The sequence below is a fragment of the Pieris brassicae genome, chromosome 3 (assembly GCF_905147105.1).
Source record: "Pieris brassicae chromosome 3, ilPieBrab1.1, whole genome shotgun sequence".
Lineage (NCBI taxonomy): Eukaryota > Metazoa > Arthropoda > Insecta > Lepidoptera > Pieridae > Pieris > Pieris brassicae.
Window position 1 is genome coordinate 1,165,323 of NC_059667.1, and position 16,894 is coordinate 1,182,216.

General features: G+C 35.9%; 1 protein-coding gene across 1 annotated transcript in view; it reads right to left on the reverse strand.

Annotated features, from left to right (window-relative positions):
- LOC123707541 overlaps positions 1-7,555 on the reverse strand; it is a 58,056-nt gene extending 50,501 nt beyond the window's left edge. Inside the window, exon 1 of the mRNA XM_045657662.1 lies at positions 7,414-7,555. The gene's annotated coding sequence lies outside the window, so the exon portion shown is untranslated. The remainder of the gene's footprint in view (positions 1-7,413) is intronic.
- Positions 7,556-16,894: the final 9,339 nt, after the last annotated feature.

Consider the following 16,894-nt stretch of genomic DNA (forward strand, 5'->3'; position numbering starts at 1 on the left):
CCCTGTAGCAGTACCTTGTAGCGTATCCTTGTTGTATTTATGAATTTAGATTTAATGCCATGCAAATACCAAATAGCCCTTATCAAGCATATCAGTTCAAATACAAACGGGTTAAATTTAACCTAGTTATATGTTTGGTTAGTTATCTTAGTAAAATACGGGTTTTGGATCAAACTGTTATTGAAACGTTTCCAATGCTATGCTATTGTAATAACTTATTAAAATAACAAATTAAATAAATGTCTTCTAGTTGAGCACTTTTTCGTGATGACATAAAAAGAACGAGTTGAGCATGATTCACAGATCCGAGTAGCACAAGTTGGTCATTGTACTTCGAGAGCAATCAACCTCCATGGTGAAAAATTCGAGATATTTACCGCTGTATATTTATTTTTAAAAATCTAGTCTATATTGTCAATGAAAACTTCTCTTTTATTTAACAGTTGACAGATCCCTGTCATTCTTTGCTGCATTGTAGTTTTTACCGCCAAGACCGTGTGTTTTCGTGTTTTATTTTGATTTAGCTGATAGTTCACGATGTCACGAATTAAGAGTGTGGAATCACTGGCAATCCCAAAGAGAGACCGAAAACTATTCGTTAAAATGGTCATAGTCAAGTCATTACATCAGTCTTTGATCTTTGTATAACAAAGGGAATTTAATCAAAGATACATTTTTTTACTTTGTAATAAATAAAAAAATAACATTGTGTTTTATAATATGAATCAGTGGCCCATATGCCATTGCCAAAAGGTAGTACTTCAGTTATAGTTTAATAAATCGATTGTAAGAGTTGTTATTATCTCAAAAATATATTTTCTTGATAGTGATCCTTTTTACACCTACCCTACACATGTAATAAAAAAAATATTGTAAAACCCAAATAAAGAAAAGATGCGCACGCGACATCGCGTGAGGCGTGTAACCGATTTCTAAAACGTACTTTCACGTTGTTTTAGTTAATTTCCTTTAATTACTCGCTAATCAACGGTTTCGGGAGGTCAACCGGCCGTAATTGGACAATCTTTGGTTTTTTTTGCAACACTTTTGTCCGGTTAACTGGATTTTCTTGATGTACCTTTTAATTATAAGAGCAATGTTGGCTTTAGCGTGCGATCTCATCCCTGAAGTCGTAGGTTCGAGCAACACCAATGAACTTTCCTAAGCGCATTTAACATTCGCTCGAACGATGACGGAAAGGATCGTGTGTAAACTGCCTTACTTTAGATCCAATTCGACGGCGGAATATTTTTATTATAACTATGTAGGTTAAGAAAATTGTAAATTCTTTCATTGTTATGAATGAGTAGGAACTGAATGTTAAATACAAGTCATTTAACGATTCCCATTGTAAATTTAAAGTTCTATGGAAAACTAATAACGATTAAGCCCGTACTGTCAATATTAATCACAACCGCATGAGTCATCACGACTAGGAACGTGATTTTCCGGGAATTTTGACGTCAATGAGTATCGTCACAGTAACTTAAGACTTCGTAGTATATTATGTAACAAAAATTGTCACACGAACATGTAAATCTTCGTTCGAAACATAATTCCTTCAATGGAACAATGTTTCAACACAGCGCTTTCTGCCGCGCACCACCTCTGAAGAACCAGCTGCCAAAGGTATTTCCGAACACCGATAAGACGAGCAAGAGATTCCCTGATAGCACTTGCAGGCCACCGGCGTTGGTTAACACTTTATTCGAAGTGACATGCTCGATTGCCTCCTGTCCCATAAAAAAAATCTCTAACGATAACACTTGCTTCATTACACGGGAAGCAATGTTTCAATTATGTAAGGATTTTGTTACGAAATATTAGTTACATAAATCCTTAAGAATAATGTAGTGGAAAATGGCGAAACGCTGCAATATCTAACGAGAAATTCTACTAAGTAATAAAGTTATATAAAGTTCGGTAAACCTTTTTCTTGTTAAAGCGGATATGTCCCCTAAGACATTGGGGCTATGTGGGACTTGAGGCTCCAGGCGTTCTGCTACTGGTGAGCTGCAACCACTTAATCACTTCAGGTTCCTACCACCACCGAACTCTCAGCTATGGTGACACATAGTTGTCATGAGACGAGCGTAGTCCTGCAAACTCATAGTTGAACCGGAGACATAGTTTAACCATAGAGAACCGGTACCTACTGAAGGACGCTAGGATATTAGGAAATTATACAGGATGATTATTTATGTGAACAAAACACCCGTTTATTATATATATTTATCTCTTGTGCAAAAGCGCTCGCCATTTCTGCTACACATTGCATTTTTGTGAGAAATTAAACACAATGCACCCAAGTCACACGCTCTGGGTGGCTCTTTCGACACCTTGTGTCAAACTTACAAGTTTCAACTCTCAAGATAAACATTACGATACACAACAGCGTTAATAATACGATATGGAAAAAGCACAAGTCGAAACCAAACATTTGTATATGACTAATAAATATATGCAAACAAAATATTTTGAATATTTTATGTCCAGCCAGGTCAAACGTTGGCTATGTACAATATTTTATTTTACCGTACTAATAAAAAAAAATCAATGGCGCTGCATCTTTTGTAGCCGCAAATTTATATATCTATTTCATTTATATATCGTTCGTATCGCATATTTTAATTTATGTGTTTGTACATACAACAAGGCTTCAAGAACATATTGACCATATAGTGTCATAATATTTAATTCCTTAAACTTAGGAATAGTAAATAATATTGTATATCTATGAAAACTATGTTTAATAGTACATTTAGCGTATAAATCAATGACGCTACAACCTACTTAGGTCTTGGCCTCAGATTTCTGTATCTGTTTCATCATCATTTGTTAATTGAATAGGAAAGTAGGTGATCAGCCTTCTGTGCCTGACATACGCCGTCGACTTTTTGGGTCTAAGGCAAGCCGGTTTCCTCACGACGTTTTCCTACACCGTTCGAGCTAATGTTAAATTCGCACATAGAAAGAAAATCAATTGGTGCACAGCCGGGGATCGAACCTACGACCTCAGGGATGAGAGTCGCACGCTGAAGCCGCTAGGCCTACACCTGCTCACTACCGTACTAGCGAGTGTTATATGCGACCATAGACAGTACATAGTCCATTGGTGCACAGCCGGAGTACGAACCTCATGGATGAGAGTTGCACGCTGAAGCCACTATAGGAATTTTTATCAATGTAGTGGGTGTTAAAATGCCAATCAACGTGAATAAGGGGCGGTTGTTTGATAAGTCCGGAATGTCGGTTCTAATCCTAAATAAACACATCGTTATCGCATACATAAAGTTTTAAATAAATTGTAATAAAAACATATTTTTAATTTAAAAAGCAATTGAAAATGTATTTTTATTATTATATTGTATTATTAGTATTATATCTTAATATATATAAATCTCCTCTCACGATGTTTGTCCGCGATGGACTCCTAAACTACTTAACCGATTTTAAATTAAATTGGCACACCGTGAGCAGTCTGGTCCAACTTAAGAGATAGGACAGCTTAGATCTTTAATTATAGTCGCAATTTTATTTTATTGCAAATTATTTGTCTATAATTAATTGACAGTCACAATTATCTTATCTAATATTCTAACAGATGTCGATACTTTTCGACTGGATTGAGTAAGTAATCAATAGATGGCACTGCTATGGTAAACCGACAAACGTGTCATATAAACTACAATTCAATATCATGATTACCACGTGTTATTGAGTATAAATTAAATTTATTTTGTAGTAAACGAAATACCGTGAAATTCAATTATTTCTACTTTTTTAATTTTTAGTGTTAGCATAGCCAACCACGTGTTACTTAGACCGAAGTGTAAATCAAATTCAAATTATAGTGACGATACAGTAAAATTATTCTTTCGTGTCACGGTATTAAGGCTAACTAAAACTACATTAAGGAGAAACGAAGTTCGCGGGGGCAGCTAGTATGTATATATACATATGTATATATACAGGTGTTTGACTTGTTTCGTAAGTTATAATTAGTTTTCTCTTATATATAATTAAGACCTTACTTCAAGTCTAGACGATGAAAGAACAAAACATGCAATTTTTCTGAATAACTGTATTGAAAAACAATAGTTTTCCCATAAGAGAAAATAGATCAATGTACGCCAACAATCATGAGACATTTTACACAAGGGCCTATAACTGCTGTATTTAATAAATTGTTTTTTATGCTAATAATTAGTTATTAACTTAACTGACGCAAATGGGACACAAGCAACCGACGCCAATGTATATATAGGTATGGAAGATATACAGCCAGGTCCAACATTACAATTCGATGGAGAGAAAATGTACGCAACATTTTCTAACCTGAATCCTAATCCTACTACTGACCCGAAGGTCCCGGTCTAAATTTATAGTATAATTATTTGTTACGGCGATAGATGGCGTTGTGTATGTGAAGAAACGCGATGGCATAACAACATCTTGGAATTGTATAGCATTTAGGGTTTGATGTTTTTTTAAGAATTCTTTGTAAAACAATAAAGTGTCGCTCTTTTAAATAATAAATACTTTAAAAGTGTAATATGGGGGGGGTATCATTCCGTGATAGGATGTTTTGTTCAGTCCCAGTAACTGTGAATCTCGCTGTTGGGCGTTAGGGCCTTGGCAACCCAGCTATGACTGTTGGCGAGAGTAGCTAGGACGGAGTAGGATTTTTGCCGCAACTACCGCAAGGGCGTCTCCTGCGGATTGGGCCGTCTCGGTGACGTCAATCGCCTGAAAGGCAGAACGAAGGCTAACTAGAGTGAGTGAAGTACGCAGTGAAGGCAGTTTTTTCCCCTAGTCTTGATTTTGCGACTATTGATTGTCATTGCCTTCGATTGGATCATCCGGATTCCAGTCGGGCGTTCCTACGGAGCGTTTATGTCAGTCCCCGTAGATGATGTTGAGGGGTTGCATATATCCTTAAAAGTCCGAATTATTTTATTAGCGCTCTTAAATGTGGCGTTATCGTTACCTCGTATTGAAATATAATGTATTAGAAATCGGGCAGTTTTCCGAGTTTCTTTGACTTAATGACGCGAAACAAAGTATCCTACAACACGAGATTAATAGCAGATCGAATCATAATAATTCATTAATTATATAAAATTAAAATTATTAATCACGCATTTGACGCCATCAACTGTTTAGTTAGAATAACGTTCACGGAGCAATCATGTTTTACTACCCTAATTTAATGTTGTTCCAAAATAATTTAAAATTCATATTTTATTGAACTTTCTGTCACATTATTATTATAAATGCCTAGGCCAAAACTTCGCGTTAAAAGTATATATCTAAAAACTAAACTGATCTTTATGAAATTTGGACCGTGTCTGGTGCTACATTCGATAAAACTGTTCCCGATAAATTTCTAGACATAGATTTATGAACAACACATGTTCTGAGAAACTCGAATATTAACCGCGATATCTGGAGATCCACAACACAGGGATGTCCCTAAAAACAATACAAGGAGTTGGTTAAAACTAGGCTTTAAACGACGGCTTGTCAATGTAAGTATAATTGAAGACACGTTGAACAGTAACTATAAAATTAATTCAATTACCAAGGCGGCATAAAGCAATACAACAATCATTGTTCGTCGAATTGAAACAAGTGAAGTCCGATTTTACGACAAAACAAAACGTCCATCAAGTAATTGTATCAATATTCAATTAGTAAATTGAAATGGAAACAGCTCGAATGGTACAGCAGAAACGCAGCTAAAAGTCAGCAATTGGAGGTGGCAGAGAACAGGGAGCGCTGGAAGTTTCTCATTTCGGAGACCAAGACCCTTTTCGGGTAACAGAGCCAGCGATAAATGGAAATAGTATATATGTTAAAGATATTATTACTACTTTGAATTTTTTATGTATTCTTTTTTTAGTTTAGTTTGTTTATCTGTTAATGTTTAGTTTTGTCTTAATAACTATGTGTTATATGTATTTTTGCACTTCTTGCCTACCGTATCTAATTTAATACATTTTTACTCTTTTCACAGTGGTTGTCTGGAAGACATTGCTCGAAATCGATAGGGCCGTCATTCGACCTCCTTTTAATTTAATTATGTTCAATTTTTATATTGTAATGCAACGAAGTTTTAATAAATAAATAATTAAAGCGATCGCGAATATTATTAGGTTATTAAAGGATACACTGAGTTTTACTTCGAACTATTTTTACCCTCAAATCTTATATGTAAAACACGTTACGTATATATAAAACACTAAAGGAAACCAACTGTAGATTTGTGTATAAATACCATAGATAAGTATTTCTATTTTTAGTATGGTAACTCTCTTTAAAATTACACGTTTCAAAGCACACAAATTGCATGAATCACCTCCATGATTGTTTTACATCCTAGTTGAATACTAGCAAATAACACAAGGACAAAACATTGTTGTTAAATCACCTGATATAAATATATAAACATAACGTAACTTGTTCTTAAGTATAATTAGCATCAAAATAAAAAGGTCTTCAAACCCGCACACGCTTCTCGAAGAGGCTCTTTGAGATGTGATGTACTCAAGGGGCACCCCTGGCACATGTCTGACTCCAAGACTTCTACGGTTATTTTCATGGTTTCACATATTACATACATACGGTGGTTCACATATTACATAGTGTCGTAGATTTTTAACAATAAAACAGTTTACCTTTTTTTATACATAAAAGTAATTCTCTAAAGGTTGTCTAACAATTCGACACAATATTTGGCTGGCTCGAACCCACAACGCTATGCTTTCCGCTATTAACAACTACGATGATAGTGTACATGATATTTATAAAAATCTAAAGCAAAGCGCGAACCTTTGTGAAACTTCCCCACATACCTAAATCTAAAACAAAAATATAGACGTATAGGTAATATTTAGTAGTCCAAAAACCCAAGTGATTGGATTAAGAAAGTAGTTTAAATGACTCAGAAGACCTTTATAAAATACCTTATGTTGACGCGGATTTTTGTGATTCATGCTTGCAGTTTCTTAGGTGTAGTCATACTATGCAATACAAATTATTTTAACTATGCCAAAAGACGATGTCCAAAATAATACAATGTTTAAAGACACCAAAATGTTTAATTGGAATGTTATATATTTATTTTTAAATGATACAAAGTAATCTTATGAAAAATAATTTACAAAATAATCAACTTTGTCAATGGCAAAGTAATCAATATGCTATTTTAAGTATAAAGTAAACACAGACACACATATATTTAACTTCAAATTTATAAGACCCGTCTCCTGCATAAGGGTTTTAAGAAAGTCATTAATTTACTTTAAGTGGTCACTACAAGGTCAAATTGAACTGTCAATTAAACAGCAATTAAAATTAGTAGCTTAGCCCTTTATGTGGCTAACCGACAATGCTAAAGGCCAGACTTACCAAATAAAAGAATTCCGAATACAATAAGCACAAATCAGCCCTCCAGGGCGTCACTCAATCAACAGAGCACATGTCACAGAAACACGCACGTAATCAGGCGCACGATACGACAAACGGCGCGACACAACTATCGCGCACGACGGTTCGGCGCGGATTGCGGAATGAGCTTCGCTTAATCTCTACAACTCTAGAAAAACAATCAGCGCTTTATGCGCAAACGTTTAGTTCAGACTAAATATAATATAATCTAGGACTTTATAAGGGAAGGAAAACTTAATTATAATATAACAATGATAAGAAAATATATTATTATCGAGTAGGTAATTTAGGATTAGCCGTGAGTGACCTTAAAGTGTAATGAATATTTAATATAATGTACTTTTGCAAACATTTTATCAATAATGATTGGACAGGAAAATTTCTAGTTAAGTAAAATATAGGTGTGAATTAAACAAAAGCGCACTTTAAAATAAACGACAAATGGAACATGGGTTTGTATTGATATATTCACATTTAAGTATCCGTATATAAACTTACGAAATTCAAAATGTCTTAGTCTCTCAGATACAGCTTTAGCTTAAATATACTTACTTCCAGCGCTGCGGCGCTTAATGCATTATACACAGATCGCTTGCGCCTCACCCCGCGCGCATGCGTTGATGCGTTCCATGAAGTTTGTTTTCAATTCAATACTAATGGCGCGTAAATTCTAATCAGATTAGTTATGAACGGAAGCCTCTTTATTTTAAGCATTTATGGTGTGTGGCCCACTTGAGATCAAAGAAATATTGTTACTATTCAAATCGTCGTAATGCATCAAGGATTTTACATACGTCAGTCAATATCTAATAACAATAGATGTTTTCGTCGGTTCATTATAACACATACATATGTGTATAAGAAACATTAAAAACTTAATTATTATTTTAGGATTAAGTCATATCTTGCGGGAACAAATAAAATGCATACAACACATTGGACAAGAACCAAAAGAAGAATACAACTTTTTCATTAGCCTTCCTCCAATTAATTCTCATACGAAATAAGATTTAATTTATTCGTTGTTTTTATACGCATTCCTTGATGCGGTTTTGTCATGTTCTCACAGGTGAAACCTGTACGCACACCGCAAGTATGGTATTATATTATATTCGATTAGTTATGTCACTTATAAAGCTATTTTACTCCAATTCAAAATGTAGGCTAAATTATTATTAACTAGGCTGGTTACTACGTTTTTTGCGTTGATAAAATTTCCCTTCCAAGAGCAGTGTTGGCCTAGTGGCCTCCGAGGTCGTAGGTTCGATCCCAGGCTGTCTACTAGACTTTCTGTCTATGTGCACATTAAATATTCGCTCGAACGGTGGAGACTTAGACCCAAAAAATCTACGGCGTGTGTCAGGCATAGGAGGCTCATCACCTACTTGCCTATTAGATTGGCAAATGATCATGAAACACAATCAAAAATTTGAAAGTTTTCCCCTATTTTTTACTATGGTTATAATAAATACTATATACGAATTCCCAGTACAGTGTGCGTAGACACAGCCAATTTTTTTTTGTATAAAACAAAACAAAACACAATGCCACTAACGAAATGTTTATTTTTTATTAACTAGCGGACCCGACAGACGTCCTGTATACTGTTTACAGATCTTAAATAAAAAATTGTAAATCTATGCCATTTCTGAACACACAAATCATCGACTTAGGAATTTACAAATTAAAGATATACTCATACAGTCAATAAAAACCACAAAGATATACAAAAACAATCTTCTACCTATACTATATACCAAAAACGTATTTTATAATATTATGTTATACATGTTTGTGGTTTAAACCTTCCTTGAACTTCGAATTGCCTAAGAAGGATGAGCTGTGAGTTGGAATTTCATTTATACCTAGGTAACACTGAAAATGTTTAGAAAATGAAAAACGGCTTAATGCAGATAGTTGCCAATACTTTTATTGTTTTCCGAAGTGATCTCCGTTCCTCTCTTCGCATTCGACGGATTCTTCTTCTTCTGTGTTCTTCATTCTTCCTGAGGGATCTCTTTTATGACAATTTCGTACGCTTTCACCGCATCTTCAGGGCTCGTCAAGCAAATAGCGCGGCGCCAGGTCATGACTGTATGGTGGATGACTCATTATCTCGACACCTGCCAAAATCAAATATTCACCAGTCCATATGAAGGTGTTTCTGGTCGTCGGTTAAGGTATGGGAAATCCATCAGATACAAAGCTTCCTGACGCCTAAATGCTCGTGTAATATTTTTTGAACTTGACTCATACCGATGAGTAGGCTTGCCCGTATCTGCTGATAGGTCACTCTTATCTTCCTCTAGCATGCGTCGCACAGCACTGATATTATATTCAGTAGTAGCTGTTGAAGGACGTCCCTCACGCGGATCATCATTAAGATTGCTACGTCTACGCTTAAAATCGTTAAACCAACTGTAAATAGTGGCACGAGTTGGGGCTTCATTAAGAATGCTAATCGCAGCCTATCATAGCTTTGTTGTTGAGTAAGCATACAACGAAAGTTATAATAAATCATTGACCGTAAATTTTCACGTGTAACATGAGTTTTAGATTTGCCGCCAATTCACAAAAACAAATGACAAATGAATGACAATATACTACATTAGGTTACCAAAGAGTTCAAAAATTGAAATTCAAAAAAGTTTTCATTAGAAATGTTTCTAGCTGGCCCGTTCTAAACATTTTCAGTGTTACCCACGTATATACATAGGTTGAAGATTAGAAAGACTAAGTACTGACATTATTTGACACAATATATGTCTATATTATACAAAACACATTGAAACTCCTCTTTTGTGTACGATCGAGGAAGTAGTCACAATATGTATGTAAATATAATAACCGCTTTGTTACGGTCATTACTCAGGCGATGACGTGCGCGATAGGAGTGGCTGAACTACTGTAACAATACTATTTTACCAACACATAATTGGATGGGTATACTGCTCACCAGGTAGATTCGGCATCGGTTGTCTGTTGAGAATGGCCAAACTGAAGATTATTATTCTTAGAGATTCATTAACATACAAAAACTGGTTAGTTAAGAAGTCTTAATATAATTATTAGTTGTGTTAGTATAAGTTCTAAAAAATGAAGTTATATCTGTTTTGTTTTAGAGGTTTAGTACTTGTATGGTCTCTTCGTGTCCCCGGCTGTGCACCAATGGATTTTCTTTCTATGTGCGCATTTAACATTAGCTCAAACGGTGAAGGAAAACATCGTGAGGAAACCGGCTTGCCTTAGACCCAAAAAGTCGACGGCGTATGTCAGGCACAGAAGGCTGATCACCTACTTGCCTATTAGATTAACAAAGGATCATAAAGCAGACATCTGAGGCCCAGACCTAAGTAGGTTGTAGCGTCATTAATTTATACGCTAAATGTACTATTAAACATAGTTTTCATAGATATACAATATTATTTACTATGCATTAGTTTAAGGAATTAAATATTATGACACTATCTGGTCAATATATTCTTGAAGCCTTGTTGTATGTACAAACACATAAACGATTTTAAAACAAATGATGACATTCGTGGTGACGACACACAGTATTTGTTTTTACAACAATTATAACTGAATTTATTATAATCTTAAACGTAAATTAACCAAAAAAGCTTTTAATACATTTGACGGTTATTTATATTTTTCTTGGGATTGATTTACTTCAGTTAAAACAATTTCTATGACTCAAAACTTGGGGATTTAATGCGAACAGTTTATTGCCATTTTTTTTCGCACCCTTGATGCTTGACTTGCGAACTGCTTGCTGCTGACTTTCATAAGTATACTTGGTTACCTAGATGAATAAAGTCATTATGAGTTTGCCTATCTCTCGGGTCTGAAATTCCAAATATATCTTAAATCGTAAATTTAAATACAAAGCCTTTGAAAAGATTCGTTCTAAATTTCGCCCGTTTTTTAATGAATTAAAAATCATTTAGACCAAAATGTATTCCTTTGCTATATCCAAACCCCCTCGGACACGGTATGTTAACAAATGCAAATTTTTCCAGGCTTAACGCCTCACTAACCTATTGCCGTAACATCACAACAGTTATATGGTCTGTTTACGTTTTTTAGACATAGATGCTTAGTTAAAAATATCAAATTATTTATAATGATGAAAGACTTAAGATAACATATTGTATACACGTTTGTTTTGTACGCTTGCAAGTTGAGTTTCGAGCTGTAGCAGCATGAGCAAATCTTGGATATCAAAATCCAAAAAGTGAGGTCAAGTAATTCAGAAGATACAAACAATTATTATAATGTAATACAAATAATCTTAGTCATTAAACTTATATACTATTTAAAATGTTTAAATTGTCTGAAGAGACGAATTCCTTTTAAAATAATATCAACAATTATTATATTTCTTCATAGGCTTTATTAAACACTATTAGTAGATAAGAAATAACGAATATACAAGAAATAAAAAAAGGATGTATAGTTCCACCACTGAGTGTTTTTAAAGCAGTTTTTGCCGTGCACTATGTGGAATCAGTTGCCCACTGAAGTATTTCCGAACCATTTCGACTTACTGTCCTTTAAGAAAAGATCTGCCAATTCGTTAAAATCAACGCACTTGGGAGCCTTCTGGCAATGTGGGTGTCCATGCATCAGGTGAGTCTTCTGCACTATTTTATAAAAAAGACAAAGCACGCTCACAGGATTCCCAGTGTCGAGAGCAACCTAGTCTCTTCCGTTTGACATGTCAATGATTTTAGGATAATAAACTCCACTTACAATTTTATAAGTAAACTATGCACACGAAGAATACTTTCCGTGTCATCGTATGTTGAGAAAATGCTGCTTGAGTTTGTTAGTAAATGTAAAATCGTTAGTGGAAAATTTGTTTTCAAGAAAGTGGTTAAAGATGAAATGGCCTCTGAAGGTGAAAAAGCGTTTTGCGAAGAACCTGTGTTTTGGGTTGCTGATATGTAGGTTTGCGTTGTGATGCGGTATTTGTGTCCAAAAGAGTATTGTAGAGAGACCGTAGAAGATATCATACCCGATAAATTTATTCCATATATATCGTGACTCCCACGGTGACGAGGAAATGCAACTAGATTCCTTCCTTTTACATAATTACTTTCCGATACTATATCCTGTTAATATTAGATAATTTTATGTTGAGTAACTTTTACTTATGTGAGCCTTGAGTAATTAATTGAAGCGAATTTACGTAAGGGGCATTCTATAGGCCACGATAAATAGTTTCAGGAATGTATACCCGCCCTTTTTTTACTGTTACATGGCAAATGTTTAAGACTCACACAAGTCAAGCAGAATGAGAGAATTCCATATACCATACAAAACATTTTATATGGAAATTTCGATCAACGAAACGATCATTTTTCACAATAAATGTATGAGAAATGTACAGAAATTTTTACCTGGTGTTCAAATGTTTAATTTGATATTTTTATAATATTTTTGGTCGAATTTTTGACTGCACGCACGAAAAAGCCTGACTCATGTCCCGTTACGCGCATTGTACGCATGCGCCGCATCTATCTCTTTCACTCGATTGGATTAGATTGGTATTCCAAGGATTCACTCATTCTTTGTATCCATTCAAAATAGCAATAATTCAATAAAAATGATTCATTTTGATCCATTGCCAGTTCTTTTGTAAAACGTTACGATGCGGGGCGGGGATTGAATTACGCGTTAATGTTAATATTATTTTCTACTTTCCAATACTTTACACATAATGCTAAGTTTTAGATTTAAAGATACACTGGGGTTGGTCACGAAGCGTTTTACTATAGGAAACAGAAACGTTACGGCGCGTGTCAGTCCCCCCATGACCGTCCCCATGACCCCATGGGGGTCAAGAATCTCCAAAAATTGCGTGACGTACTACTTGAACGCTCCCCTACAACGCAAGGCAGGCCTGTGGCATTGAGAGTGTCCCACTGCGTAATGTGTCACTCACTTAACATCAGGTGAGCCCTCTGCCCGTTGGACCTTTGTTCTATGTGGAAAATAGTGTAGAAAACGATCTCCATGCATATCACAGTAGTTACAAAACTCCACAATATAAAACAGAACTTAATGAGGTAAGTCACGGGTATAAATTCTTGTGCGATACGAAGCGTGACTGGTGACTAAGGCTCACGTTGACCGTGAACATGTACTATTCTTTGTTCTACACGTGAAATATTGTATTTTATCGGAGAGGTTGTTAAATCATAATCACCACGTTTCTAGGCATTTCAGCGATCTCACTAATAGAATGTCCAAACGTCTAAACTAAAACACTGCGTGCGTACAAAGTACACAGTCAGATGTAAAACTTCTTGTCAATTAATTATTATAATAATTAAATGTGTAACACAAAAAAAAACTTAGCTATTAAAAATAATGGCGGAAAGTTTATTGCCAGTTCTTGTCTTTCGTTCTACGCCCTTGATTTGAGAACTGGCAGTAAATGTAAAATTAGAAGCATTTAATGTATACGTATTCTTGACGTTCATAAGTGTAAATTAACCTATATGAATAAATGATTTTCGACTTTTGTAAAAGCACCAGTATATGATCATTCCATGTATTTTTATATCTATATTCACACTGTAAACGTGCTAATGATAATATTAGGTCCTTACATATGAAATTGGCGTTTTGTATGGGAGGAACAAAAAGTCGAATATTTTTAAATATAAATATATTTAATAAATCAAAGTATGAACCATTGTTTTCTATGCACTTTTGCCATCTCATAGGTAGTTCATTGATCCCTTTACTAAAAAAAACCAGTCGGACGGGAATCAATAAAATCTGTGAAGGCGATTTCGACTGCCCCATCAGAGTTAAATTTATTCCCTTGCAAGAAGTTGTCCAAAATTCGAAAAAAATGGTCATCTGTTGGAACAAGGTCCGGGGAGTACGGAGGATGTCTTAGACATTCCAATTGAAGCTCTTCTAATTTGGTAGCCGTCTGTTGTGCAGTGTGTGGTGCGTTGTCGTGAATTAGCAGTGGCGTGGAGCGATTGACCAGCCTAGGTTTAGCCGTTAGCTTTTCCATCATGGTTTGCAATTGCTGACAATAGACATCAGCCGTAATAGTCTGGCCAGATTTGAGAAAACTGCAATGACCGGCACTAGTCCACCAAACCATTACAAGTAACTTTTTTGGGGTTAATTTTCGCTTGGGGCAGGATTTGGCTGGCTGGCCAGGATCCAACCATTGCGCTGAGCGCTTCCGATTATCGTAAAGAATCAATTTTTCATCACAGGTTTTAAATACCTTCATTCGGTTTAAAATACCTCCATTATTGTGCCGGTTCAGTAATGTAACGCAGCAGTCGACGCGCGTTTGCCGGTTTGCTTCAGTCAATTCGTGAGGTACCTTTCAAGCTTTTTAATCTTCCAAATTTGCTTCAAGTGAATTAAAACAGTTTTATCACTAACACTGCAGCCTGCAGCTAATTCGGACGTGGTTTGCGATGGATCCGCCTCCACAATAGCCTTCAATACTTCATTATCAACTTGGGTCTCAAGCCGTCCACGGGGCTTGTTCTACATGTCGAAATTTCCAGAACGAAAACGTTGGAACCAAAAACGAACTGTGTTTTCTTTTGCAACATGACCGCCATACACATCATTCACCCTTCGAGTCGTTTCCGCAGCACTAGTGCCACGGCGGAACTCGTACTCGTAAATAATGCGATACTTTAAGTTTTCCATTTTATAACATAAGTGACGCAAACAGAAAAAAAACAGAAGAAAAAAACAAATGAATGACGGTCATCGAAGCACAAATACATGAGTAAATAGCTGTACAAATTTGAATTTGAAATTCCTAACCAAAGAGGAGGAATTTGAGGACAAAGTGGCCAGTACGACAAAACGCTAATTTCATATGTAAGGACCTAATATAAATGAAACGAATACATTAACCAATAGCGTGTATTTTTTCTCGGTCTCCCTTTCTCCCTCTCTCAATCGCTCTGTCCCCTTTCTTCGACTAAAACGCTGCACATCTTCGTGACGTTTGATCCGTAAAAAAATTACCCTCATGCGCCTATTGAAGCTTCACTTCAGAAAGCGTGGCCTCCCTGAAAAACTGACACCCGAATAACATGGGTGTCCATGAGCTGAGGTAATATTTATGGTTGTGTCGTAGGTGTAAAAAATATTCGTCATGCCTTGGCCTCGGCGGCTTCACCCATACGGGAGAGATTTGCTTCTCAGTATCACTTCGATGGGATATCCAGCGCCGGGGTTTACGACCTCATTCAGACGTTGTTGAAATCCCATTGCAACGAATTGAGTTGAATTACTGTGAAGGAAATATAAGCTAAGAAAATCTTGATGATAATACTAGGCTGTACTACTTTTGAAAGTCTACTACCAGTTCATTAATCACGGGCGTAACAACAAGAGTGGCTATTAACTCTCTGAGACTCTTTTCTGTAGTTACCAAGTATACGGCTGTTTGCAGTTACCCAAACAATGCAGGAGCTAAGCCCGTATATTTTGTTAAGGCCGTTTATGGAGCTGACCACCTCTATGTGGAACCAGCTAACAACTGAAGTATTTCAGAAGGCTAGAGTCCAAGAAAAGAGCGTTGATCCGGTTAGTCCAGTAGGTGATCTTCCACGCGGTCAAGTGCCTTCCACCTTCCATTGGACGACAAGGCGTTCTATGGTCTGATCACCACGCTGAGATACGTGTCCGAACTACCGCCTATGGATACACATTGCTAGAGGGCTCACAAGTGTGTTGCCGGCCTTTTAAGAATTGGTAATGATTAACTTTTCCTAAAAGGAAAGGAACTCCCTGAGACCTAACAGTTACACATCCTGAAACCTAACAGTGACATCAAAAACAAAAAACAGTTGCTATGAAATTTACTATTAAGCCTGTTATAACTTTTTACCCTATTCTGGACAGTTTGTGTTTAACGCGTGTAAACTTGCAAAAAGAAAAAGTTGTAAGCTATGAAAAACTTTTCTTTCCGGAACCGGAAGCATAAATAAAATGTAATTATTTTCAAAGATCGAACTTCAAAGAAATCGAATTTTGTATCACGTAACGTTACATAATTCACTCGGTTTCACAAGTTCAAGTTTCAATGAAATACCGGACGCGTGCGCATATGTTATACTATCCGAATGTAACATTTAACACAAGCTCAATTTTAACTTAAGTATACTTACTAAACGAGTTAATAAATAATATGATATAGTCATTTTAAATCAACTGGCCCAAGATCGAATTGATTTCTTCATATATATTGTTTTTCTTTAAACAGGAAGATATTTTATCTCTCCCATAAGGGCTAGTTACACGCACCTGTACCAGTAGCAGCAGGGCGAACCTTCACACCACTCGTAGAGGACATAGACAATGGGCCTAAGCACAACAACAACAAGTATAACGAGCAGTAAAGGAATCCACGTCAATATTGACCAAAGCAATCTAA